The sequence below is a fragment of the Pan troglodytes genome, chromosome 7 (assembly GCF_028858775.2).
Source record: "Pan troglodytes isolate AG18354 chromosome 7, NHGRI_mPanTro3-v2.0_pri, whole genome shotgun sequence".
Taxonomy (NCBI): Eukaryota; Metazoa; Chordata; class Mammalia; order Primates; family Hominidae; genus Pan; species Pan troglodytes.
Window position 1 is genome coordinate 65,873,222 of NC_072405.2, and position 25,781 is coordinate 65,899,002.

General features: G+C 59.7%; 1 long non-coding RNA gene across 6 annotated transcripts in view; it reads left to right on the forward strand.

Annotated features, from left to right (window-relative positions):
• The window catches only part of LOC129135716 (uncharacterized), a 185,189-nt gene that overhangs the window by 141,849 nt on the left and 17,559 nt on the right, over positions 1–25,781 (forward strand). For 2 of the 6 annotated variants that reach the window (XR_008536737.2, XR_008536736.2), the window contains one exon: positions 20,010–20,446. The exons of the other annotated variants lie outside the window; for them this stretch is intronic. This is a non-coding gene — a long non-coding RNA (uncharacterized LOC129135716). The remainder of the gene's footprint in view (positions 1–20,009; positions 20,447–25,781) is intronic. 6 annotated transcript variants of the gene reach the window in all.

Here is a 25,781-nt window from a genome sequence, read left to right on the forward strand (position 1 = left end):
TATAGGCCCGGCTCGGCTATAGGCCCGGCCCGGGTCGGCTATAGGCTCGGCGCGGCTCGGCTATAGGCCCTGCTTGGCTATAGGCCCGGCTCGGCTATAGGCTCGGCTCGGCTCGGCTATAGGCCCGGTTCGTCTATAGGCTCCGCTCGGTTCGGCTATAGGCCCGGTTCGGCTATAGGCTCGGCTCGGCTCGTGTATAGGCCCGGCTCGGCTATAGGCCCGGAGCGGCTCGGCTATAGGCCCGGCTCGGCTATAGGCCCGGCCCGGCTCGGCTATAGGCTCAGCTCGGCTCGGCTATAGGCCTGGCTCAGCTATAGGCTCGGCTCGGCTTGGTTATTGGCCCGGCTCGGCTATAGGCTCGGTTCGGCTCGGCTATAGACTCGGCTCGGCTATACGTTCGGCTCGGCTCGTCTATAGGCTCGACTCGGCCATAGGTTCGGCTCGGCCATAGTCTTGGGTCGGCTATAGGCTCGGCTCGGCTATAGGCCCGGGTCGGCTCCGGTATACGCTCGGCTCGGCTATAGGCCCGGCTCGGCTATAGGCTCGGCTCAGCCCGGCTATAGTCCCGGCTCGGCCATAGGCTCGGCTCGGCTCGGCTATAGGCCCGGCTCGGCTATAGGCTCGGCTCGGCTCGGCTATAGGCCCGGCTCGGCTATAGGCTCGGCTCGGCTCGGCTGTAGGAACGGCTCAGCTATAGGCTCGGCTCGGCTCGGCTATAGGCTCGGCTCGGCTATGGGCTCGGCTCGCCTCGGCTACAGGCTCAGCTCGGCTATAGGCCCGGCTCGGCTATAGGCTCGGCTCGGCTCGGCTATAGGCTATGCTTGGCTATAGGGCCGGCTCGGCTATAGGCTCGGCTCGGCCCGGCTATAGTCCCGGCTAGGCTATAGGCTCGGCTCGGCGCGGCTGTAGGCCCGGCTCGGCTATAGACACGGCTCGGCTCGGCTGTAGGCCCGGCTCGGCTATAGGCCCGGCGTGGCTCGGTTTTAGGCCCGGCTTGGCTATAGGCCCGGCCCGGTTCGGCTATAGGCTCGGCTCGGCTCGTCTATAGGCTGGGCTTGGCTATAGGCCCGGCTCGGCTATAGGCCCGGCTCGGCTCGGCTATAGGCCCGGCGCGGCTATAGGCCCGGCTCGGCTATAGGCTCGGCTCGGCTCGGCTATAGGCCCGGCTCGGCTACAGGCTCGGCTCGGCTCGGCTCGGCTATTGTCTCGGCTTGGCTATAGGCCCGGCTCGGCTCGGCTATAGGCCCGGCTCGGCTATAGGCCCGGCTCGGCTCGGCTATAGGCCCTGCTCGTCTATAGGCTCGGCCCGGCTCGGCTATAGGCCCGGCTCGGCTATAGGCCTGGCACAGCTACAGGCCTAGCTCGGCTCGGCTATAGGCACGGCTCGGCTATAGGCCCGGCTCGGCTCGGCTATAGGCCCGGCTCGGCTATAGGCCCGGCTCGGCCATAGGCTCGGCTCGGCTCGGCTATAGGCCCGGCTCGGCCATAGGCCCGGCTCGGCTCGGCTATAGGCCCGGCTCGGCTATAGGCCCGGCTCGGCCATAGGCTCGGCTCGGCTCGGCTATAGGCCCGGCTCGGCCATAGGCTCGGCTCGGCTCGGCTATAGGCTCGGCTCGGCTATAGGCCCGGCTCGGCTATAGGCTCGGCTCGGCTCGGCTGTAGGCTAGGCTCGGCTATAGGCCCGGCTCGGCTATAGGCTCGGCTCGGCGCTGCTGTAGGCCCGGCTCGGCTATAGACTCGGCTCGACTCGGCTGTAGGCCCGGCTCCTCTATAGGCTCGGCTCGGCTCAGCTATAGGCCCGGCTCGGCTATAGGCTCGGTTCGGCTCGGCTATAGACTCGGCTTGGCTATACGTGCGGCTCGGCTCGGCTATTGTCTCGGCTCGGCCATAGGTTCGGCTTGGCCATAGGCTCGGTTTGGCTATAGGCGCGGCTCGGCTATAGACCCGGCACGGCTATAGGCCCGACTCGGCTCGGCTATATGCCCGGCTCGGCTATAGGCCCGGCGCGGCTATAGGCCCGGCTCGGCTATAGGCTCGGCTCGGCTCGGCTATAGGCCTGGCTCGGCTACAGGCTCGGCTCGGCTCGGCTCGGCTATTGTCTCGGCTTGGCTATAGGCCCGGCTCGGCTCGGCTATAGGCCCGGCTCGGCTTTAGGCCCGGCTCGGCTCGGCTATAGGCCCGGCTCGGCTATAGGCCTGGCACGGCTACAGGCCTAGCTCGGCTCTGCTATAGGCCCGGCTCGGCTATAGGCCCGGCTCGGCTCGGCTATAGGCCCTGCTCGTCTATAGCCTCGGCCCGGCTCGGCTATAGGCCCGGCTCGGCTATAGGCCTGGCATGACTACAGGCCTAGCTCGGCTCGGCTGTAGGCACGGCTCGGCTATAGGCCCGGCTCGGCTTGGCTATAGGCCCGGCTCGGCTATAGGCCCGGCTCGGCCATAGGCTCGGCTGGGCTCGGCTATAGGCCCGGCTCGGCCATAGGCTCGGCTCGGCTCGGCCATAGGCCCGCCTCGGCTATAGGCTCGTATCGGCTCGGCTATAGGCCCGGCTCGGCTTTAGGCTCGGCTCGGCTCGACTATAGGCTCGGCTCGGCTCGGCTATAGGCTCGGCTCGGCTATAGGCTCGGCTCGCCTCGGCTATAGGCTCGGCTCGGCTATAGGCCTGGCTCGGCTATAGGCTCGGCTCGGCTCGGCTATTGGCTAGGCTCGGCTATAGGCCCGGCTCGGCTATAGGCTCGGCTCGGCGCGGCTGTAGGCCCGGCTCGGCTATAGACTCGGCTCGACTCGGCTGTAGGCCCGGCTCGGCTATAGGACCGGCGTGGCTCGGCTATAGGCCCGGCTCCGCTATAGGCCCGGCCCAGATCGGCTATAGGCTCGGCTCGGCTCGGCTATACACCCGGCTTGGCTATAGGCCCGGCTCGGCTATAGGATCGGCTCCGCTCGGCTATGGGCCCGGCTCGTCTATAGGCTCGGGTCGGCTCGGCTATAGGCCCGGTTCGGCTATAGGCTCGGTTCGGCTCGGCTATAGACTCGGCTCGGCTATACGCGCGGCTCGGCTCGGCTATAGGCTCGGCTCGGCCATAGGTTCGGCTCGGCCATAGGCTTGGGTCGGCTATAGGCTCGGCTCGGCTATAGGCTCGGCTCGTCTCCGCTATAGGCTTGGCTCGGCTATAGGCCCGGCTCGGCTATAGGCTCGGTTCGGCTATAGGCCCGGCTCGGCTATAGACCCGGCATGGCTATAGGCCTGACTCGGCTCGGCTATAGGCCCGGCTCGGCTATAGGCTCGGCTCGGCGCGGCTGTAGGCCCGGCTCAGCTATAGACTCGGCTCGACTCGGCTGTAGGCCCGGCTCCTCTATAGGCTATAGACCCGGCTATAGACCCGGCTCGGCTACAGGCTCGGCTCGTCCCGGCTAAGCTATAGGCTCGGCTCGGCTATAGGCTCGGCTCGGCCCGGCTATAGTCCCGTCTCGGCTATAGACTCCGCTCGGCTCAGCTATAGGCCCGGCCGGGCTATAGGCTCGGCTCGGCTATAGGCCGGGCTCGGCTATAGGCTCGGCTCGGCTCGGCTATAGGCCCGGCTCGGCTATAGGCTCGGCTCGGCTCGGCTATAGGCTCGGCTCGGCTATAGGCTCGGCTCGGCCATAGGCTTGGGTCGGCTATAAGCTCGTCTCGGCTATAGGCTCGGCTCGGCTCGGCTATAGGCTAGGCTCGGCTATAGGCCCGGCTCGGCTATAGGCTCGGCTCGGCCCGGCTATAGTCCCGGCCAGGCTATAGGCTCGGCTCGGCGCGGCTGTAGGCCCGGCTCGGTTATAAACTCGGCTCGGCTCGGCTGTAGGCCCGGCTCGGCTATAGGCCCGTCTTGGCTCGGCTTTAGGCCCGGCTCGGCTATAGGCCCACCCCGCCTCGGCTATAGGCTCGGCTCGGCTCGGCTATAGGCCCGGTTTGGCTATAGGCCCGGCTCGGCTATAGGCCCGGCTCGGCTATAGGCTCGGCTCGGCTATAGGCTCGGCTCGGCTGTAGGCCCGTCTCGGCTATAGGCTCGGCTCGTCTCGGCTATAGGCCTGGCTCGGCTATAGGCTCGGCTCGGCTCGGCTATAGGACCGGCTCGGCTATAGCCTCGGCTCGGCTCGGCTATAGGCTCGGCTCGGCTATAGGCTCGGCTTGCCTCGGCTATAGGCTCGGCTCGGCTATAGGCCCGGCACGGCTATAGGCTCAGCTCGGCTCGGCTATAGGCTAGGCGCGGCCGTAGGCCCGGCTCGGCTATAGACTCGGCTCGGCTCGGCTGTAGGCCCGGCTCGGCTATAGGCCCGGCGTGGCACGGCTATAGGCCCGGCTCGGCTATAGGCCCGGCCCGGGTCGGCTATAGGCTCGGCGCGGCTCGGCTATAGGCCCGGCTTGGCTATAGGCCCGGCTCGGCTATAGGCTCGGCTCGGCTCGGCTATAGGCCCGGTTCGTCTATAGGCTCCGCTCGGTTCGGCTATAGGCCCGGTTCGGCTATAGGCTCGGCTCGGCTCGTGTATAGGCCCGGCTCGGCTATAGGCCCGGAGCGGCTCGGCTATAGGCCCGGCTCGGCTATAGGCCCGGCCCGGCTCGGCTATAGGCTCAGCTCGGCTCGGCTATAGGCCTGGCTCGGCTATAGGCTCGGCTCGGCTTGGTTATTGGCCCGGCTCGGCTATAGGCTCGGTTCGGCTCGGCTATAGACTCGGCTCGGCTATACGTTCGGCTCGGCTCGTCTATAGGCTCGACTCGGCCATAGGTTCGGCTCGGCCATAGTCTTGGGTCGGCTATAGGCTCGGCTCGGCTATAGGCTCGGCTCGGCTATAGGCTCGGCTCGCCTCGGCTACAGGCTCAGCTCGGCTATAGGCCCGGCTCGGCTATAGGCTCGGCTCGGCTCGGCTATAGGCTATGCTTGGCTATAGGGCCGGCTCGGCTATAGGCTCGGCTCGGCCCGGCTATAGTCCTGGCTAGGCTATAGGCTCGGCTCGGCGCGGCTGTAGGCCCGGCTCGGCTATAGACACGGCTCGGCTCGGCTGTAGGCCCGGCTCGGCTATAGGCCCGGCGTGGCTCGGTTTTAGGCCCGGCTTGGCTATAGGCCCGGCCCGGTTCGGCTATAGGCTCGGCTCGGCTCGTCTATAGGCTGGGCTTGGCTATAGGCCCGGCTCGGCTATAGGCCCGGCTCGGCTCGGCTATAGGCCCGGCGCGGTTATAGGCCCGGCTCGGCTATAGGCTCGGCTCGGCTCGGCTATAGGCCCGGCTCGGCTACAGGCTCGGCTCGGCTCGGCTCGGCTATTGTCTCGGCTTGGCTATAGGCCCGGCTCGGCTCGGCTATAGGCCCGGCTCGGCTATAGGCCCGGCTCGGCTCGGCTATAGGCCCTGCTCGTCTATAGGCTCGGCCCGGCTCGGCTATAGGCCCGGCTCGGCTATAGGCCTGGCACAGCTACAGGCCTAGCTCGGCTCGGCTATAGGCACGGCTCGGCTATAAGCCCGGCTCGGCTCGGCTATAGGCCCGGCTCGGCTATAGGCCCGGCTCGGCCATAGGCTCGGCTCGGCTCGGCTATAGGCCCGGCTCGGCCATAGGCCCGGCTCGGCTCGGCTATAGGCCCGGCTCGGCTATAGGCCCGGCTCGGCCATAGGCTCGGCTCGGCTCGGCTATAGGCCCGGCTCGGCCATAGGCTCGGCTCGGCTCGGCTATAGGCTCGGCTCGGCTATACACCCGGCTCGGCTATAGGCTCGGCTCGGCTCGGCTGTAGGCTAGCCTCGGCTATAGGCCCGGCTCGGCTATAGGCTCGGCTCGGCGCTGCTGTAGGCCCGGCTCGGCTATAGACTCGGCTCGACTCGGCTGTAGGCCCAGCTCCTCTATAGGCTCGGCTCGGCTCAGCTATAGGCCCGGCTCGGCTATAGGCTCGGTTCGGCTCGGCTATAGACTCGGCTTGGCTATACGTGCGGCTCGGCTCGGCTATTGTCTCGGCTCGGCCATAGGTTCGGCTTGGCCATAGGCTCGGTTTGGCTATAGGCGCGGCTCGGCTATAGACCCGGCACGGCTATAGGCCCGACTCGGCTCGGCTATATGCCCGGCTCGGCTATAGGCCCGGCGCGGCTATAGGCCCGGCTCGGCTATAGGCTCGGCTCGGCTCGGCTATAGACCTGGCTCGGCTACAGGCTCGGCTCGGCTCGGCTCCGCTATTGTCACGGCTTGGCTATAGGCCCGGCTCGGCTCGGCTATAGGCCCGGCTCGGCTTTAGGCCTAGCTCGGCTCTGCTATAGGCCCGGCTCGGCTATAGGCCCGGCTCGGCTCGGCTATAGGCCCTGCTCGTCTATAGGCTCGGCCCGGCTCGGCTATAGGCCCGGCTCGGCTATAGGCCTGGCATGACTACAGGCCTAGCTCGGCTCGGCTATAGGCACGGCTCGGCTATAGGCCCGGCTCGGCTTGGCTATAGGCCCGGCTCGGCTATAGGCCTGGCTCGGCCATAGGCTCGGCTCGGCTCGGCTATAGGCCCGGCTCGGCCATAGGCTCGGCTCGGCTCGGCCATAGGCCCGCCTCGGCTATAGGCTCGTCTCGGCTCGGCTATAGGCCCGGCTCGGCTATAGGCTCGGCTCGGCTCGACTATAGTCTTGGCTCGGCTCGGCTATAGGCTCGGCTCGGCTATAGGCCCGGCTCGGCTATAGGCTCGGCTCGGCTCGGCTATTGGCTAGGCTCGGCTATAGGCCCGGCTCGGCTATAGGCTCGGCTCGGCGCGGCTGTAGGCCCGGCTCGGCTATAGACTCGGCTCGACTCGGCTGTAGGCCCGGCTCGGCTATAGGACCGGCGTGGCTCGGCTATAGGCCCGGCTCCGCTATAGGCCCGGCCCAGATCGGCTATAGGCTCGGCTCGGCTCGGCTATACACCCGGCTTGGCTATAGGCCCGGCTCGGCTATAGGATCGGCTCCGCTCGGCTATGGGCCCGGCTCGTCTATAGGCTCGGGTCGGCTCGGCTATAGGCCCGGTTCGGCTATAGGCTCGGTTCGGCTCGGCTATAGACTCGGCTCGGCTATACGCGCGGCTCGGCTCGGCTATAGGCTCGGCTCGGCCATAGGTTCGGCTCGGCCATAGGCTTGGGTCAGCTATAGGCTCGGCTCGGCTATAGGCTCGGCTCGTCTCCGCTATAGGCTTGGCTCGGCTATAGGCCCGGCTCGGCTATAGGCTCGGTTCGGCTATAGGCCCGGCTCGGCTATAGACCCGGCATGGCTATAGGCCTGACTCGGCTCGGCTATAGGCCCGGCTCGGCTATAGGCTCGGCTCGGCGCGGCTGTAGGCCCGGCTCGGCTATAGACTCGGCTCGACTCGGCTGTAGGCCCGGCTCCTCTATAGGCTATAGACCCGGCTATAGACCCGGCTCGGCTACAGGCTCGGCTCGTCCCGGCTAAGCTATAGGCTCGGCTCGGCTATAGGCTCGGCTCGGCCCGGCTATAGTCCCGTCTCGGCTATAGACTCGGCTCGGCTCAGCTATAGGCCCGGCCGGGCTATAGGCTCGGCTCGGCTATAGGCCGGGCTCGGCTATAGGCTCGGCTCGGCTATAGGCCCGGCTCGGCTATAGGCTCGGCTATAGGCCCGGCTCGGCTATAGGCTCGGCTCGGCTATAGGCTCTGCTCGGCCATAGGCTTGGGTCGGCTATAAGCTCGTCTCGGCTATAGGCTCGGCTCGGCTTGGCTATAGGCTAGGCTCGGCTATAGGCCCGGCTCGGCTATAGGCTCGGCTCGGCCCGGCTATAGTCCCGGCCAGGCTATAGGCTCGGCTCGGCGCGGCTGTAGGCCCGGCTCGGTTATAAACTCGGCTCGGCTCGGCTGTAGGCCCGGCTCGGCTATAGGCCCGTCTTGGCTCGGCTTTAGGCCCGGCTCGGCTATAGGCCCGGCCCGGCTCGGCTATAGGCTCGGCTCGGCTATAGGCCCGGTTTGGCTATAGGCTCGGCTCGGCTATAGGCCCGGCTCGGCTATAGGCTCGGCTCGGCTATAGACTCGGCTCGGCTGTAGGCCCGTCTCGGCTATAGGCTCGGCTCGTCTCGGCTATAGGCCTGGCTCGGCTATAGGCTCGGCTCGGCTCGGCTATAGGACCGGCTCGGCTATAGCCTCGCCTCGGCTCGGCTATAGGCTCGGCTCGGCTATAGGCCCGGCTCGCCTCGGCTATAGGCTCGGCTCGGCTATAGGCCCGGCTCGGCTATAGGCTCGGCTCGGCTCGGCTATAGGCTAGGCGCGGCTGTAGGCCCGGCTCGGCTATAGACTCGGCTCGGCTCGGCTGTAGGCCCGGCTCGGCTATAGGCCCGGCGTGGCACGGCTATAGGCCCGGCTCGGCTATAGGCCCGGCCCGGGTCGGCTATAGGCTCGGCGCGGCTCGGCTATAGGCCCGGCTTGGCTATAGGCCCGGCTCGGCTATAGGCTCGGCTCGCCTATAGGCCCGGCTCGTCTATAGGCTCCGCTCGGTTCGGCTATAGGCCCGGCTCGGCTATAGGCTCGGCTTGGCTCGTGTATAGGCCCGGCTCGGCTATAGGCCCGCAGCGGCTCGGCTATAGGCCCGGCTCGGCTATAGGCCCGGCCCGGCTCGGCTATAGGCTCAGCTCGGCTCGGCTATAGGCCTGGCTCGGCTATAGGCTCGGCTCAGCTTGGTTATTGGCCCGGCTCGGCTATAGGCTCGGTTCGGCTCGGCTATAGACTCGGCTCGGCTATACGTTCGGCTCGGCTCGTCTATAGGCTCGACTCGGCCATTGGTTCGGCTCGGCCATAGTCTTGGGTCGGCTATAGGCTCGGCTCGGCTATAGGCCCGGGTCGGCTCCGGTATAGGCTCGGCTCGGCTATAGGCCCGGCTCGGCTATAGGCTCGGCTCAGCCCGGCTATAGTCCCGGCTCGGCTATAGGCTCGGCTCGGCGCGGCTGTAGGCCCGGCTCGGCTATAGGCCCGGCTCGGCCATAGGCCCGGCTCGGCCATAGGCTCGGCTCGGCTCGGCTATAGGCCCGACTCGGCCATAGGCTCGGCTCGGCTCGGCTATAGGCCCGGCTCGGCTATAGGCTCGGCTCGGCTCGGCTATAGGCCCGGCTCGGCTACAGGCTCGGCTCGGCTCGGCTGTAGGAACGGCTCGGCTATAGGCTCGGCTCGGCTCGGCTGTAGGCTCGGCTCGGCTATAGGCTCGGCTCGCCTCGGCTACAGGCTCGGCTCGGCTATAGGCCCGGCTCGGCTATAGGCTCGGCTCGGCTCGCCTATAGGCTATGCTTGGCTATAGGGCCGGGTCGGCTATAGGCTCGGCTCGGCCCGGCTATAGTCCCGGCTAGGCTATAGGCTCGGCTCGGCGCGGCTGTAGGCCCGACTCGGCTATAGACTCGGCTCGGCTCGGCTGTAGGCCCGGCTCGGCTGTAGGCCCCGCGTGGCTCGGTTTTAGGCCCGGCTTGGCTATAGGCCCGGCCCGGTTCGGCTATAGGCTCGGCTCGGCTCGTCTATAGGCGGGGCTTGGCTATAGGCCCGGCTCGGCTATAGGCCCGGCTCGTCTCGGCTATAGGCCCGGCGCGGCTATAGGCCCGGCTCGGCTATAGGCTCGGCTCGGCTCGGCTATAGGCCCGGCTCGGCTACAGGCTCGGCTCGGCTCGGCTCGGCTATTGTCTCGGCTTGGCTATAGGCCCGGCTCGGCTCGGCTATAGGCCCGGCTCGGCTATAGGCCCTGCTCGTCTATAGGCTCGGCCCGGCTCGGCTATAGGCCCGGCTCGGCTATAGGCCTGGCACGGCTACAGGCCTAGCTCGGCTCGGCTATAGGCACGGCTCGGCTATAGGCCCGGCTCGGCTCGGCTATAGGCCCGGCTCGGCTATAGGCCCGGCTCGGCCATAGGCTCGGCTCGGCTCGGCTATAGGCCCGGCTCGGCCATAGGCTCGGCTCGGCTCGGCTATAGGCTCGGCTCGGCTATAGGCCCGGCTCGGCTATAGGCTCGGCTCAGCTCGGCTGTAGGCTAGGCTCGGCTATAGGCCCGGCTCGGCTATAGGCTCGGCTCGGCGCTGCTGTAGGCCCGGCTCGGCTATAGACTCGGCTCGACTCGGCTGTAGGCCCGGCTCCTCTATAGGCTCGGCTCGGCTCGGCTATAGGCCCGGCTCGGCTATAGGCTCGGCTCGGCTCGGCTATAGGCCCGGCTCGGCCATAGTCTCGGCTCGGCTCGGCTAAAGGCCCGGCTCGGCTGTAGGCTCGGCTCGGCTCGGCTATAGGCCCGGCTCGGCCATAGTCTCGGCTCGGCTCGGCTATAGGCCTGGCTCGGCGATAGGCTCGGCTCGGCTCGGCTATAGGCCCGGCTCGACTATAGGCTCGTCTCGGCTCGGCTATAGGCCCGGCTCGGCTATAGGCCCGGCTCGGCTCGGCTATAGGCCCTGCTCGTCTATAGGCTCGGCCCGACTCGGCTATAGGCCCGGCTCGGCTATAGGCCTGGCATGGCTACAGGCCTAGCTCGGCTCGTCTATAGGCACGGCTCGGCTATAGGCCCGGCTCGGCTCGGCTATAGGCCCGGCTCGGCTATAGGCCCGGCTCGGCTATAGGCTCGGCTCGGCTCGGCTATAGGCCCGGCTCGGCCATAGTCTCGGCTCGGCTCGGCTATAGGCCCGGCTCGGCCATAGGCTCGGCTCGGCTCGGCTATAGGCTCGGCTCGGCTATAGGCTCGGCTCGCCTCGGCTATAGGCTCGGCTCGGCTATAGGCCCGGCTCGGCTATAGGCTCGGCTCGGCTCGGCTATAGGCTAGGCTCGGCTATAAGCCCGGCTCGGCTATAGGCTCGGCTCGGCGCGGCTGTAGGCCCGGCTCGGCTATAGACTCGGCTCGACTCGGCTGTAGGCCCGGCTCGGCTATAGGACCGGCGTGGCTCGGCTATAGGCCCGGCTCCGCTATAGGCCCGGTCCGGATCGGCTATAGGGTCGGCTCGGCTCGGCTATACACCCGGCTCGGCTATAGGCCCGGCTCGGCTATAGGCTCGGTTCGGCTCGGCTATAGACTCGGCTCGGCTATACGCGCGGCTCGGCTCGGCTATAGGCTCGGCTCGGCCATAGGTTCGGCTTGGCCTTAGGCTTGGGTCGGCTATAGGCTCGGCTCAGCTATAGGCTCGGCTCGTCTCCACTATAGGCTTGGCTCGGCTTTAGGCCCGGCTCGGCTATAGGCTCGGTTCGGCTATAGGCCCGGCTCGGCTATAGACCCGGCACGGCTATAGGCCCGACTCGCCTCGGCTATAGGCCCGGCTCGGCTATAGGCGCGGCTCGGCTCGGCTATAGGCCCGGCGCGGCTATACGCCCGGCTCGGCTATAGGCTTGGCTCGGCTTGGCTATAGGCTCCGCTATAGGCTCGGCTCGGCTATAGGCTCCGCTCGGTTATAGGCTCGGCTCGGCTCGGCTATAGGCTCGGCTATAGGCTCGGCTCGGCCATAGGCTTGGGTCGGCTATAGGCTCGGCTCGGCTATAGGCTCGGCTCGGCTCGGCTATAGGCTCGGCTCGGCTATAGGCCGGGCTCGGCCATAGGCTTGGGACGGCTATAATCTCGGCTCGGCTATAGGCTCGGCTCGGCTCGGCTGTAGACTTGGCTTGGCTATAGGCCCGTCTCGGCTATAGGCTCGGCTCGGCTGTAGGCTCGGCTCGGCTATAGGCCTGGTTCGGCTATAGGGTCGGCTCAGCCCGACTATAGGCCCGGCTCGGCCATAGGCTCGGCTCCGCGCGGCTGTAGGCCCGGCTCGGGTATAGGCTCGACTCGGCCCGGCTATAGTCCCGGCTCGGCTACAGGCTCGACTCGTCCCGGCTAAGCTATAGGCTCGGCTCGGCTGTAGGCTCGGCTCGGCCCGGCTATAGTCCCGTCTCAGCTATAGGCTCGGCTCGGCTTAGCTATAGGCCCGGCCGGGCTATAGGCTCGGCTCGGCTATAGGCCAGGCTCGGCTATAGGCTCGGCTCGGCTATAGGCCCGGCTCGGCTATAGGCTCGGCTCGGCTCGGCTATAGGCCCGGCTCGGCTATAGGCTCGGCTCGGCTCGGCTATAGGCTCGGCTCGGCTATAGGCTCGGCTCGGCCATAGGCTTGGGTCGGTTATAAGCTCGTCTCGGCTATAGGCTCGGCTCGGCTCGGCTATAGGCTCGGCTCGGCTATAGGCACAGCTCGGCTATAGGCTCGGCTCGGCTATAGGCTCGGCTCGGCTATAGGCCCGGCTCGGCTATAGGCTCGGCTCGGCCCGGCTATAGGCCCGGCTCGGCTATAGGCTCGGCTCGGCCCGGCTATAGGCCCGGCTCGACTATAGGCTCGGCTCGGTCCGGCTATATGTCCGGCTCGGCTATAGACCCGGCTCGGCTCGGCTATAGGCCCGGCTCGTCTATAGGCTCGGCCCGGCTCGGCTATAGGCTCGGCTCGGCTCGGCTCGGCTATAGGCCCGGCTCGGCTATAGGCTCGGCTCGGCTCGGCTATAGGCCCGGCTTGGCTATAGGCTCGGCTCCGCTCGGCTATAGGCTCGGCTCGGCTATAGGCTCCGCTCGGCTATAGGCTCGGCTCGGCTCGGCTATAGGCTCGGCTATAGGCTCGGCTCGGCCATAGGCTTGGGTCTGCTATAGGCTCGGCTCGGCTATAGGCTCGGCTCGGCTCGGCTATAGGCTCGGCTCGGCTATAGGCTCGACTCGGCCATAGGCTTGGGTCGGCTATAATCTCGGCTCGGCTATAGGCTCGTCTCGGCTCCGCTGTAGGCTCGGCTTGGCTATAGGCCCGTCTCGGCTATAGGCTCGGCTCGGCTGTAGGCTCGGCTCGGCTATAGGCCTGGTTCGGCTATAGGGTCGGCTCAGCCCGACCATAGGCCCGGCTCGGCCATAGGCTCGGCTCCGCGCGGCTGTAGGCCCGGCTCGGGTATAGGCTCAACTCGGCCCGGCTATAGGCCCAGCTCGGCTACAGGCTCGGCTCGTCCCGGGTAAGCTATAGGCTCAGCTTGGCTATAGGCTCGGCTCGGCCCGGCTATAGTCCCGGCTCGGCTATAGGCTCGGCTCAGCTATAGGCTCAGCTCGGCTATAGGCTCGGGTCGGCTCGGCTATAGGCTCGGCTCGGCTATCGGCTCGACTCGGCTCGGCTATAGGCTCGGCTCGGCTATCGGCTCGGCTCGGCTCGGCTATAGGCTCGGCTCGGCTCGGCTGTAGGCTCGGCTCGGCTATAGGCGCGGCTCGGCTCGGCTATAGGCTCGGCTCAGATGTAGGCTCGGCTCGGCTCGGCTATAGGCTCGGCTCGGATATAGGCTCGGCTCGGCTCGGCTATAGGCTCGGCTCAGCTATAGGCTCGGCTCGGCTCGGCTATAGGCTCGGCTCGGCTATAGGCTCGGCTCGGCTCGGCTATAGGCTCGGCTCGGTTATAGCCTTGGCCCGCCACGGCTATAGGCTCGGGTCGGCTATAGGCTCGGCTCGGCTATAGGCTCGGCTCGGCTATCAGCTCGGCTCGGCTCGGCTATAGTCACGGCTCGGCTATAGGCTCGGCTCGGCTCGGCTATAGGCTCGGCTCGGCTATAGTCTCGGCTCGGCTCGGCTATAGGTTCGGCTCGGCTATAGTCACGGCTCGGCTATAGGCTCGGCTTGGCTCGGCTATAGGCTCGACTTGGCTATAGGCTCGGCTCAGTTCGGCTCTAGGCCTGGCTCGGCTATAGGCTCGGCTCGGCTCGACTGTAGGCCCGGCTCGGGTTTAGGCTCGGCTCCGCGCGGCTGTAGGCCCGGCTCGGCTATAGGCTCGGCTCGGCTCGGCTGTAGGCCCGGCTCGGGTATAGGCTCGGCTTGGCCCGGCTATAGGCCCGGCTCGGGTATAGGCTCGGCTTGGCCCGGCTATAGGCCCGGCTCGGCTACAGGCTCGGCTCAGCTCGGCTCGTCTATAGGCTCGGTTCGGCTATAGGCCCGGCTCGGGTCGGCTATAGGCCCGGCTCGGCTATAGGCCTGGCTCGGCTCGGCTATAGGCCCGGCTCGTCTATAGGCTCGGCGCGGCTCGGCTATAGGCCCGGCTCGGCTATAGGCCTGGCGTGGCTATAGGGCTAGCTCGGCTCGGCTATAGGCCCGGCTCGGCTATAGGCCCGGCTCGTCTCGTCTATAGGCCCGGCTCGGCTATAGGCCCGGCTCGGCCATAGGCTCGGCTCGGCTCGGCTATAGGCCCGGCTCGGCCATAGGCTCGGCTCGGCTCGGCTATAGGCCCGGCTCGGCCATAGGCTCGGCTCGGCTCGGCTATAGGCCCGGCTCGGCTATAGGCTCGGCTCGGCTCGGCTATAGGCCCGGCCGGACTATAGGCTCGGCTCGGCTATAGGCCGGGCGCGGCTATAGGCTCGGCTCGGCTATAGGCCCGGCTCGGCTATAGGCTCGGCTCGGCTCGGCTATAGGCCCGGCTCGGCTATAGGCTCGGCTCGGCTCGGCTATAGGCTCGGCTCGGCTATAGGCTCGGCTCGGCCATAGGCTTGGGTCGGCTATAAGCTCGGCTCGGCTATAGGCTCGGCTCGGCTCGGCTATAGGCACAGCTCGGCTATAGGCTCGGCTCGGCTATAGGCTCGGCTCAGCTATAGGCCCGGCTCGGCTATAGGCTCGGCTCTGCCCGGCTATAGGCCCGGCTCGGCTATAGGCTCGGCTCGGCGCAGCTGTAGGCCCGGCTCGGCTATAGGCTTGGCTCGGCTCGGCTGTAGGCCCGGCTCGGGTATAGGCTCGGTTCGGCCCGGCTATAGGCTAGGCTCGGGTATAGGCTCGGGTCGGCTCGGCTATAGGCTCGGCTCGGCTATAGGCTCAGCCCGTCTCGGCTATAGGCTCGGCTTCGCTATAGGCTCGGCTGCTCTCGGCTATAGGCTCGGCTCGGCTATAGGCTCGGCTCGGCTCGGCTATAGGCTCAGCTCGGCTATAGGCCCAGCTCGGCTTGGCTATAGGCTCGACTCCGCTATAGGCTTGGCTCGGCTCGGCTATAGGCCCGGCTCGGCTATAGATTCGGCTCGGCTCGGCTATAGTCTCGGCTCGGCTTGGCTATAGGCTCGGCTTGGCTATAGGCTCGGCTAGGCTCGGCTATAGGCTCGGCTCGGCTATAGGCTCGGCTCGGCTCGGCTTTGGGCTCGGCTCGGCTATAGGCTCGGCTGCGCTCGGCTATAGGCTCGGCTCGGCTATAGGCTCGGCTCAGCTCGGCTCTAGGCTCGGCTCGGCTATAGGCTCGGCTCGGGTCGGCTATACGCTCGGCTCGGCTATAGGCTCGGCTCGGCTCGGCTATAGGCTCGGTTCCTCTCGGCTATAGGCTCAGCTCGGCTATAGGCTCGGTTCGGCTATAGGCTCGGCTCGGCTATAGGCTCGGCTCGGCTTGGCTATAGGCTCGGTTCGGCTCAGCTATAGGCTCGGCTCGGCTATAGGCTCGGCTCGTCTATAGGCTCGGCTCGGCTATAGGCTCAGCTCGGCTCGGCTATAGGCTCAGCTCGTCTCGGCTATAGGCTCGGCTCGGCTACAGGCTCGGCTCGCCTTGGCTGTAGGCTCGGCTCGGCTACAGGCTCGGCTCGCCTTGGCTATAGGCTCGGCTCGGCTACAGGCTCGGCTCGGCTCGGCTATAGGCTCGGCTTGGCTACAGGCTCGCCTCGGCTGGGCTATAGGCTCGTCTCGGCTATAGGCTCGGCTTGGCTCGGCTATAGGCTCGGCTCGGCTATAGGCTTGGCTCTGCTCGGCTATAGGCTCGGCTCGGCTATAGGCTCGGCTCGGCTCGGCTATAGGCTTGGCTCGGCTTGGCTATAGGCTCGGCTCGTCTATAGGCTCGGCTCGGCTATAGGCTCGGCTCGGCTCGGCTATAGGCTCGGCTCGACTATAGGCTCGGCTCGGCTCGTCTAGAGGCTCGGCTCCGCTATAGGCTCGGCTCGGCTCGGCTATAGGCTCGGCTCGGCTATAGGCTCGTCTCGGCTCGTCTATAGGCTCGGCTCGGCTATAGGCTCGGCTCGGCTCGGCTATAGGCCCGGCCGGACTATAGGCTCGGCTCGGCTATAGGCCGGGCGCGGCTATAGGCTCGGCTCGGCTATAGGCCCGGCTCGGCTATAGGCTCGGCTCGGCTCGGCTATAGGCCCGGCTCGGCTATAGGCTCGGCTCGGCTCGGCTATAGGCTCGGCTCGGCTATAGGCTCGGCTCGGCCATAGGCTTGGGCCGGCTATAAGCTCGGCTCGGCTATAGGCTCGGCTCGGCTCGGCTATAGGCACAGCTCGGCTATAGGCTCGGCTCGGCTATAGGCTCGGCTCGGCTATAGGCCCGGCTCGGCTATAGGCTCGGCTCTGCCCGGCTATAGGCCCGGCTCGGCTATAGGCTCGGCTCGGCGCGGCTGTAGGCCCGGCTCGGCTATAGGCTTGGCTCGGCTCGGCTGTAGGCCCGGCTCGGGTATAGGCTCGGTTCGGCCCGGCTATAGGCTAGGCTCGGGTATAGGCTCGGGTCGGCTCGGCTATAGGCTCGGCTCGGCTATAGGCTCAGCCCGTCTCGGCTATAGGCTCGGCTTCGCTATAGGCTCGGCTGCTCTCGGCTATAGGCTCGGCTCGGCTATAGGCTCGGCTCGGCTCGGCTATAGGCTCAGCTCGGCTATAGGCCCAGCTCGGCTTGGCTATAGGCTCGACTCCGCTATAGGCTTGGCTCGGCTCGGCTATAGGCCCGGCTCGGCTATAGATTCGGCTCGGCTCGGCTATAGTCTCGGCTCGGCTTGGCTATAGGCTCGGCTTGGCTATAGGCTCGGCTAGGCTCGGCTATAGGCTCGGCTCGGCTATAGGCTCGGCTCGGCTCGGCTTTGGGCTCGGCTCGGCTATAGGCTCGGCTGCGCTCGGCTATAGGCTCGGCTCGGCTATAGGCTCGGCTCAGCTCGGCTCTAGGCTCGGCTCGGCTATAGGCTCGGCTCGGGTCGGCTATACGCTCGGCTCGGCTATAGGCTCGGCTCGGCTCGGCTATAGGCTCGGTTCCTCTCGGCTATAGGCTCAGCTCGGCTATAGGCTCGGTTCGGCTATAGGCTCGGCTCGGCTATAGGCTCGGCTCGGCTTGGCTATAGGCTCGGTTCGGCTCAGCTATAGGCTCGGCTCGGCTATAGGCTCGGCTCGTCTATAGGCTCGGCTCGGCTATAGGCTCAGCTCGGCTCGGCTATAGGCTCAGCTCGTCTCGGCTATAGGCTCGGCTCGGCTACAGGCTCGGCTCGCCTTGGCTGTAGGCTCGGCTCGGCTACAGGCTCGGCTCGCCTTGGCTATAGGCTCGGCTCGGCTACAGGCTCGGCTCGGCTCGGCTATAGGCTCGGCTTGGCTACAGGCTCGCCTCGGCTGGGCTATAGGCTCGTCTCGGCTATAGGCTCGGCTTGGCTCGGCTATAGGCTCGGCTCGGCTATAGGCTTGGCTCTGCTCGGCTATAGGCTCGGCTCGGCTATAGGCTCGGCTCGGCTCGGCTATAGGCTTGGCTCGGCTTGGCTATAGGCTCGGCTCGTCTATAGGCTCGGCTCGGCTATAGGCTCGGCTCGGCTCGGCTATAGGCTCGGCTCGACTATAGGCTCGGCTCGGCTCGTCTAGAGGCTCGGCTCCGCTATAGGCTCGGCTCGGCTCGGCTATAGGCTCGGCTCGGCTATAGGCTCGTCTCGGCTCGTCTATAGGCTCGGCTCGGCTATAGGCTCGGCTCGGCTCGGCTATAGGCTTGGCTCGGCTATAGGCTCGGCTCGGCTCGGCTATAGGCTCGGCTCGGCTATAGGCTCGGCTCGGCTATAGGCTTGGCTGCGCTCGGCTATAGGCTCGGCTCGGCTATAGGCTCGGCTCGGCTGTAGCCTCGGCTCAGCTTGGCTATAGGCTCGGCTCGGCTATAGGCTCGGCTCAGCTTGGCTATAGGCTCGGCTCGGCTATAGGCTCGGCTCGGCTCGGCAATAGGCTCAGCTCGGCTATAGGCTTGGCTCGGCTATAGGCTCGGCTCGGCTCGGCTATAGGATCGGCTCGGCTCGACTATAGGCTCGGCTCGGCTATAGGCTCGGTTCGGCTCGGCTACAGGCTCGGCTCGGCTATAGGCTTGGCTCGTCTATAGGCTCGGCTCGGCTATAGGCTCCGCTCGGCTCGGCTATAGGGTCGGCTCGGCTCGGCTTTAGGCTTGGCTCGGCTATAGGCTCGGCTCGGCTCGGCTATACGCTCGGCTCGGCTATAGGCTCGGCTCGGCTATAGGCTCGGCTCGGCTCGTCTATAGGCTCGGCTCGGCTATAGGCTCGGGTGCGCTCGGCTATAGGCTCGGCTCGGCTATAGGCTCGGCACGGCTCGGCTATAGGCTCGGCTTGGCTATAGGCTCTGCTCGGCTATAGGCTCGGCTCGGCTATAGGCTCGGCTCGGCTCGGCTATAGGCTCGGCTCGGCTATAGGCTCGGCTCAGCTCGGGTATAGGCTCGGCTCGGCTATAGGCTCAGCTCGGCTCGGCTATAGGCTCCGCTCGGCTATTGGCTCGACTCGGCTATAGGCTCGGCTTGGCTCGGCTATAGGCTCGGCTTGGCTATAGGCTCGGCTCGGCTCGGCTATAGGCTCAGCTCGGCTATAGGCTCGGCTCGGCTATAGGCTCGGCTTGGCTGGGCTAGGCACTGCGCCTGATTTGGGTAGTCTGTTCCGCAGGTGCAGGAGGGCGGGAACCGGCCCTCATCCCCATCGCGATGGCTGCAAGGAACCCAGCGCCCTGGGCTCAGACTTCTGGGCTCGGCCCAGTGAACTTGGCGAAACTCAGGACGTCTGGGCTAGCCCTGACAGCCTCCGCCCTGAACTTATGTGCAGTTACCACCTGCACATGGCACGGGGCCGTGGGAGTGGCAACCCCCAACTGCCGGCAGGCAGACCCTGCCTCTCAGGCGTTCGGCCCAATAGCTGCAGGAGGGCGGGAAGTGACTGCTGAGCCCCAACCCAGCGGCTGAGCAGTGCCCAATGCTCGTGACCCCATGCTTGGTGCGCGGGCCAAGAAAGGGCCAATCTTATTGTGGGAGGGCTGAGCACTCGGCCTCCTTCAGGCCATCTGGGACCAGCCATGCCAGACACTGCCGTGGGCTCATTTGTAGCTGCCACCTGCACATGGCGGGCAGCCGCAAAGCTGGCAACCCCTGACCTTGCAGGCATCACCAGCTGCAGGGACCACAGGGCCAGATACCTTCTAGGCGCCTAATTCAGGCGGTCAGCCTCGCAGCTGCAGTAGGGCTACAACTGACGTTCAGCGCCATTCCTGTGGCTGCTCAAAGCCCAGCACCCGCCACCTAACAATATGGGCGGGGGGCCAAGAAAGTGCGGACCCTAGGTTGGGGCACTGAGCACTCGGCGACCCTCAGGCCATCTGGGTCCATTCCTGCCAGCCTCTGCCATGGGTTCAGCTGAAGCTGCCGCCTGAACATGGCGGGGTCAGCAATTGGGGCAACCCGGGCTATTTCCGTGACTACTATCGCGGTCCACAGGGCCAGACGCTGCCGTGGCGCCTAAGTCACGCAGTTGCAACCACAGCTGCAGGAAGGTGGAAAGCAGTGCCCAGTCCCATCCTGGTGGCTGCAGAGTGCCCAGCTCCAGGGACCCCCAACTTTGGGTGCGGGTCGAGCAGGAGCAGTGGACTGGGGCTGCTCAGTCACTTGGGGCCTGGGGCAGACCGCACCGTGAGCTCAGTTTTGTGGTGGGCGCCTCAGCTGCAGCTGCCACCTGCATGCTGTTCCCATGAGAGCGCGACTCAGGGCAGTTTCTGGCCACGCGCAGTTTGCTGCCACACGCGGGGCCATTACCTTCCGAGGTGCCAGTGCGCGCTGGGGCTCAATGGCTCTGCTCTGTATATTTCTTCTCCGAGAGGTTTGAGACGTCCCTCTCAGAGAAGCTGGAGGGTCCCTGTCTGAGGTCTGGGCCAGACCGTCTTGTTTTCTGGTGCTGGTCAGGGTGGGGGCTGGGCGGGGGGAAGGGCGAGGGCTAGTTGTGGCGTCTCTGAAGCCGATAGCCAGGCCATGAAGAAGATCTTGGCTGTGGAGAGCCAGAAGGGCCAGGTGCCCCTGAGCTCCTGGAATAACCGCATCTTCTCTGACCCCTGGTACCAGACCCCAGATGAGGATCTGGAATATCCACAAAGCTGCGTCCAGGGGAACGCGTGGAAGCTGCAGCGGAGCCTCCTGCTCAAGAGAAAAGGCCAGTCTGAAACCTACAAGAAGAACATGTGTCGGGAACTGCGGGCTGTGGGCTGGGGGCTATTGGAGGAGGTGGGCAGGTGGGGAGAAGCACCCCCTTCAGAGCTGGGGGCTTGGGGAGTGGGGGCGAGGGGAGGCTTGGAAAGAATGGAGTGTGTGGGGCGGACCATCCTGGTCCCCAGGGCGCTGGGCTTTTCTCCCTGGCAGACTCCGCAGCGCCTGAGATGTGGACGCCTTGGAGGCGGAGGGCCCAAGCCATCTTTATGAGCAGCAAAACAAACCCAAAACTTTAGCTGGTTTCTCCACCCACAGTTCCTCTTACAGAGCACTTCAGAGAGAATTTTAAAGAGGTATAACAAAATTAAGTATATACAGTGTTTTATTTTTAATGTACACATTTTAAAAGATAATATTAGATACATTATAGAAAGGAACGTAATGAAAGAAATAATTCCCATAATATATCACCTTCTGGGCTAGAAATTCTTTGGCTAAAACCCAATATTTATTTTATATTAATGAATGCCTACATAAATATGTTCTTTACTGAGGGACCTTAGAAGGACACTTTGAAGTGGGAAGATGGTTCATGTTCTTGAATTAAGAAGACTCATTTTTCTCAAGATGTGAGCTCTTTATCAATTTTACATAAACCAAATAAAGCTATCAAAATTTTTAACGTTTTTGAATTACGTTTGTGATGACATTAAGAAAATTTTTGTAACGGTTAAAAAAGTCTTACCTTTCTAGATATCAAATGTGCTATTAATTTCCACAAATAGTTTGCTAACAGCTGAAAAGATAGATAAATGAATATAAGAGAATAGAAAATCCAGGGACACTCAAATATATGTAAGAATTCAGAACTTGATAACGGTGATACTTTGTACTAGTAGGAAAAGATGAATTATTTTCATTAATGAAAGGCCTGCTTTTTGGAGGAAACTAGCTAGATTTTTATGCCACAAAAATAAGTTCCTCATACAATATAGACTGAAAATTTTAAATATGTAAGTTGAGAGAAACATCAGAAGAAAACACAAATGCCTTATTTATACAGAAGCATTTTTGTGTTGACAAAAACCTGTCTAAGAAGCTCACAAGCAAGCCTTCTGAAGGTTGATCTAGCAAAATAAAATTAAATCACCCTATATATAACAAAAAGTAACAAAACATAAGGTAACATACTTATAAAATATTTACCATATACGTGTACACATATTAGATTAAATACGGATTTTCATTTTACAGAGAATTATTTCAAATCTGCCTGAAAAAAAAAAGACTCTAATTTAACATTAAGCAAAGCAGTTCTTTCAGATCTGCAAGTGACCTATGCTCATAGGAAAAAATATTTTGTGTTCTTGGTAAGAGAAGGAATTTAAAAGAGGTATAAAATATTGTTTTCTGTCCACAAATTTTGTGAAGATGAAAAGCAGTGATATTATACTGCTGCTTAAAGTTGCTGATGGCCTTTCAAATGGACAATTTGGTGGTAAGCATTACATTTTTAAAATGTATATTCCTTTTACTGATCAATTCCATTATACTAAAATCTGTTTAGAAGACAATGAGAGATACATGCGATTTCATAATTTGAAGGTCTTGAATTCCAGTGTTTTTATAGTTTGGGGTTTTACAATAAGTGTTTAATCTATTTTGAGTTAATTTTTGTATATGATGTAAGGAAGGGGTCTAGTTTCAATCCTCTGCATATGGTCAGCCAGTTATCCCAGCAACATTTATTGAATAGGGAATCCTTTCCCCATTGCTTGTTTTTGTCAGGTTTGGCAACGATCAGATAGTTGTAGGTATGTGTACTTATTTCTGAGTTCTCTATTTTGTTCCATTGGCCTGCGTTTCTGTTTTTGTACCAGTACTATGCTTTGGTTACTGTAGCCCTGTAGTGTAGTTTGAAGTCAGGCAGCATGATGCCTTCAGCTTTGTTCTTTTTGGTTAGGATTGGCTTGACTATTTGGGCTCTTTTTTGGTTCTATATAGATTTTAAAATATTTTTTTCTAGTTCAGTGAAGAGTCTCAATGGTAGTTTAATAGTAAAAGCATTGAATCTATAAATTGCTTTTGGCAGTATGGCCATTTTAATGATATTGATTCTTCCTATGCATGAGCATGGAATATTTTTCCATTTGTTTTTGTCATTTTTGATTTCTTTGAGCAGTGCCTTGTAGTTTTCCTTGCAGATACCTTTCACCTCCCTAGTTAGCTGTATTCCTAGGTATCTTATTCTTTTGGTGGCAATTGTGAATGTGAGTTCATTCCTGATTTGGCTCTTAGCTTGACTGTTGTTGCATCTCAGGGATAAAGCCTACTTGCTTTTGGTGGATAAGCTTTTTGACGTTCTACTAGATTCAGTTTGCCAGTATTTTGTTGAGAATGTTTGCATTGACATTCATCAAGGATACTAGCCGAAGTTTTCTTTTTTCTTTTTGTTATCTCTGCAAGGTTTTGGTATCAGGATGATGAGTTAAGGAGGATTTTTCTCCTCCTCAATTGTTTGGAATACTTTCAGTAGGTATGATGCCAGCTCTTCTTTGTACAACTGATAGAATTCAGCTGTGAATTCATCTATTCCTGGGCTTTTTTTACTTAGTAGGCTATTTATTACTTCCTCAATTTTAGAGCTTGTTTTTGGTCCATTAAAGGATTTAATTTCTTCCTGTTCAGCCTTGGGAGGGCGTATATGTCCGGGAATGTATCCATTTCTTTTAGATTTTTTAGTTCATGTGCAAAGAGGTGTTCATAATATTCTCTGATCATTGTTTGCATATTTTGGGGTAACTGTTAATATCCCCCTTGTTTTTGATCGTGTTTATTCAAATCTTATCTCTTTTATTCTTTATTAGACTAGCTAGCAAGTCTGTCTATTTTATTAACTTTTTCGAGAAAGTATCTCCTGGATTTTTTTATCTTTTGAAAGATTTTTTATGTCATTATCTTCTTCAGTTCAGCTCTCATTTTGGTTTCTTGTCTTCTGCTAGCATTAGGATTTGTTCACCCTTGGTTCTCTAGCTCTTTTAGTTGTGATGTTAAGTTGTTGACCCGAGATCTTTCTAGCTTTTTGATGTGGGCATTTCGTTTCCCTCTTTGTGGGCTATAAATTTCCCTCTTTACACTACCTTAGCTGTGTCCCAGAGATTCTGGTAGGTTGCATCTTTGTTCTCATTAGTTTCAAAGAACTTCTTGCATTCTTCCTTAATTTCAATATTTACCCTATGTTCACTCAAGAGCAGGTTATTCAGTTTTCATGTAATGATGTAGTTTTGAGTGAATTTCTTAGTCTTAATTTCTAATTAGATTGTGATGTGGTTCAAGAGACTTTTTGTTATGATTTCAGTTCTTTTGCATTTGTTGAGAACAAACCTAGATTTTACCTACAAAATGCATAGGTGATATCAGTGACAGGCATTGAAACTGATTTTGTCCAGTTCTTGATTCACTGTGAGCAATTAGTGGCAAAACGAATCCAGGAGGCACTTTTTGATTTGGGGAGCTTGGTTTTTTAAGGGCTAGAGTAGCTTAGCCTTTATATATATATACATATTTATCATGTATTTTTATGGTAATATAAATATATATGTGTTATATATTTATATTTAAACATATTTATAAGATTGACTATATTGACTTACTCTGTTTTCTGTTGCTATAACTGAATACCTGAGACTAAGTGATTTATAAATAAATTTATTTCTTACAGCTCTGATGGCTGGGAAATCCAAGGTTACAGGGCTTATCTGGTGAGGATCTTTTCCCTGGTGGGGACTCTACAGAGTCTCAAGGTAGTGCTGGGTATTACTTGGTGGTGGCCTCACAAGAGACAACCAGGAATGAATTAATCCATTCATAAGGGCTTGGTCTCCCAAAGGTTCTGCCTCCCAAAAGTTCTCCCTCTCAAAGTTTCTACTAGTCACTTCCCAAAGGTTCTACCAGTCACTTTGCAAAGGTTCTACCTCTCAACACTGCTACCTTGGGGGACCAAGTTTTCAACACATGAACTTTTGGGGAACACATTCAAACCATATCACCACTTTAGCTGTCTTGGCTACTATCTGCACCTTTTACGTTCAATCCATGTATATCTTTGAATCTATAGTGTGTCTCTTATAAATAATATATATAGTTGGATCACATTTTTCTTATCAGTCTGACAATCTCTGCCTTTTGATTGTATTGTTTAATCCATTTACATTTAATGTTACTATGATATGCTTGGATTTACTTCTATTTTCCTTTTTATTTTTAACGTTTCATGTATTTTTTTATTCTTTTATTCCTCCTTTACTGCTTTTTCATCAAGTGAATATTTAAAAAGTTAACTAAACTCAAAGATTCTTGTACTTAGGAGAATGGATGTTTTTATACTTTTTTGGTAAACGTACATCACATATAATACTACCTTCCTGGCCTACTTCACAGAATGATGTGGAAATCAGTGAGACAGTATGAGACAGAGACTGAGAAACCACTGTGTGTTATACAAACACAAAGTATTGTTTCTAATTAAGTACTGGAGCAATGTTTAAAAATCAGTGTGAGATGGGCATGGCAGCTTACGCCTGTAATCCCAGCACTTTGAGTGGCTGAAGAGGGTGGATCATGAGGTCAAGAGTTCGAGACCAGCCTGGCCAACGTAGTAAAACCTCATCTCTACTAAAAATACAAAAATTAGGCATGGTGGTGCACGCCTGTAATCCCATCTACTTGGGAGGCTGAGGCAGAAGAATCGCTTGAACCTGGGAGGCGGAGGTTGTGGTGAGGCGAGATAGTGCCACTGCACTTCAGCTTGGGCAACAGAGTGAGACTCCATCTCAAAAAAAAAATTAGGGTGAAATTAAGTAGTAGTGTTTCACAAAAAATGAATTTTGAAAGGGTGTGTGTACGTGTTTAGGTCATGCTTTTTTGGGCTAGTTAGTATGAAATCTATTTACCTAAATTCTGTAAGACTACTTAAAATGTTTATTAAATTTTGAAATTCATGTAACATGTTAGGATCATAGCCTTGACTTGAGAAATAACTGGTTCCCGATCATTGCTTTCTGTGTTATGCACCTTGCAGTGATTACTTCTCCTCTTCTGTGTCCAGGTGACTGGATACTGTTGACTGATTAGGTAATTTATTTTAATGAAAACACACCACGTAGATGGTGCCGATAAGTCATAGACTTTGGCAAACTTTTCAGCATTCCCCAAGCAGTGTGGGCCCCTGTTTCTGCAGAGCTGACAGCTGGAGGGATCAGGCACTAATGTTTTAGTTTAATGAGAGACGTGCTATATGCAGCAAAAAAGCTGAGATGAGCTAATCTAACAGTGAACTTGGAGTTTACAGAGGAGAAGACATCTGATATAAAATGTAGAAGTTAGCCAAATGGTCATGAGCTGTGAAGAGCTTTCCATAGGTGAGAAAGTGCATTTGAAATGCACTTACTTGAGAATCCAACTCTGAAGTGAATTAGATTGGCTCCATTAAGTCATTTTAAAAGGCCAGGCACCACGGCTCATGCCTGTGATCTCAGCACTTGGGGAGGCTGAAACGGGAGGATCTCTTGAGCCCTGGGATCCAAGACTAACCTGGGCAACATGGTGAGACCCCATGTCTACCAAAAAAAAAAAATATTTAAAATTGTTCAATCATCCAGATTTCAAGGGTGAAGACAAAAAGTTGTT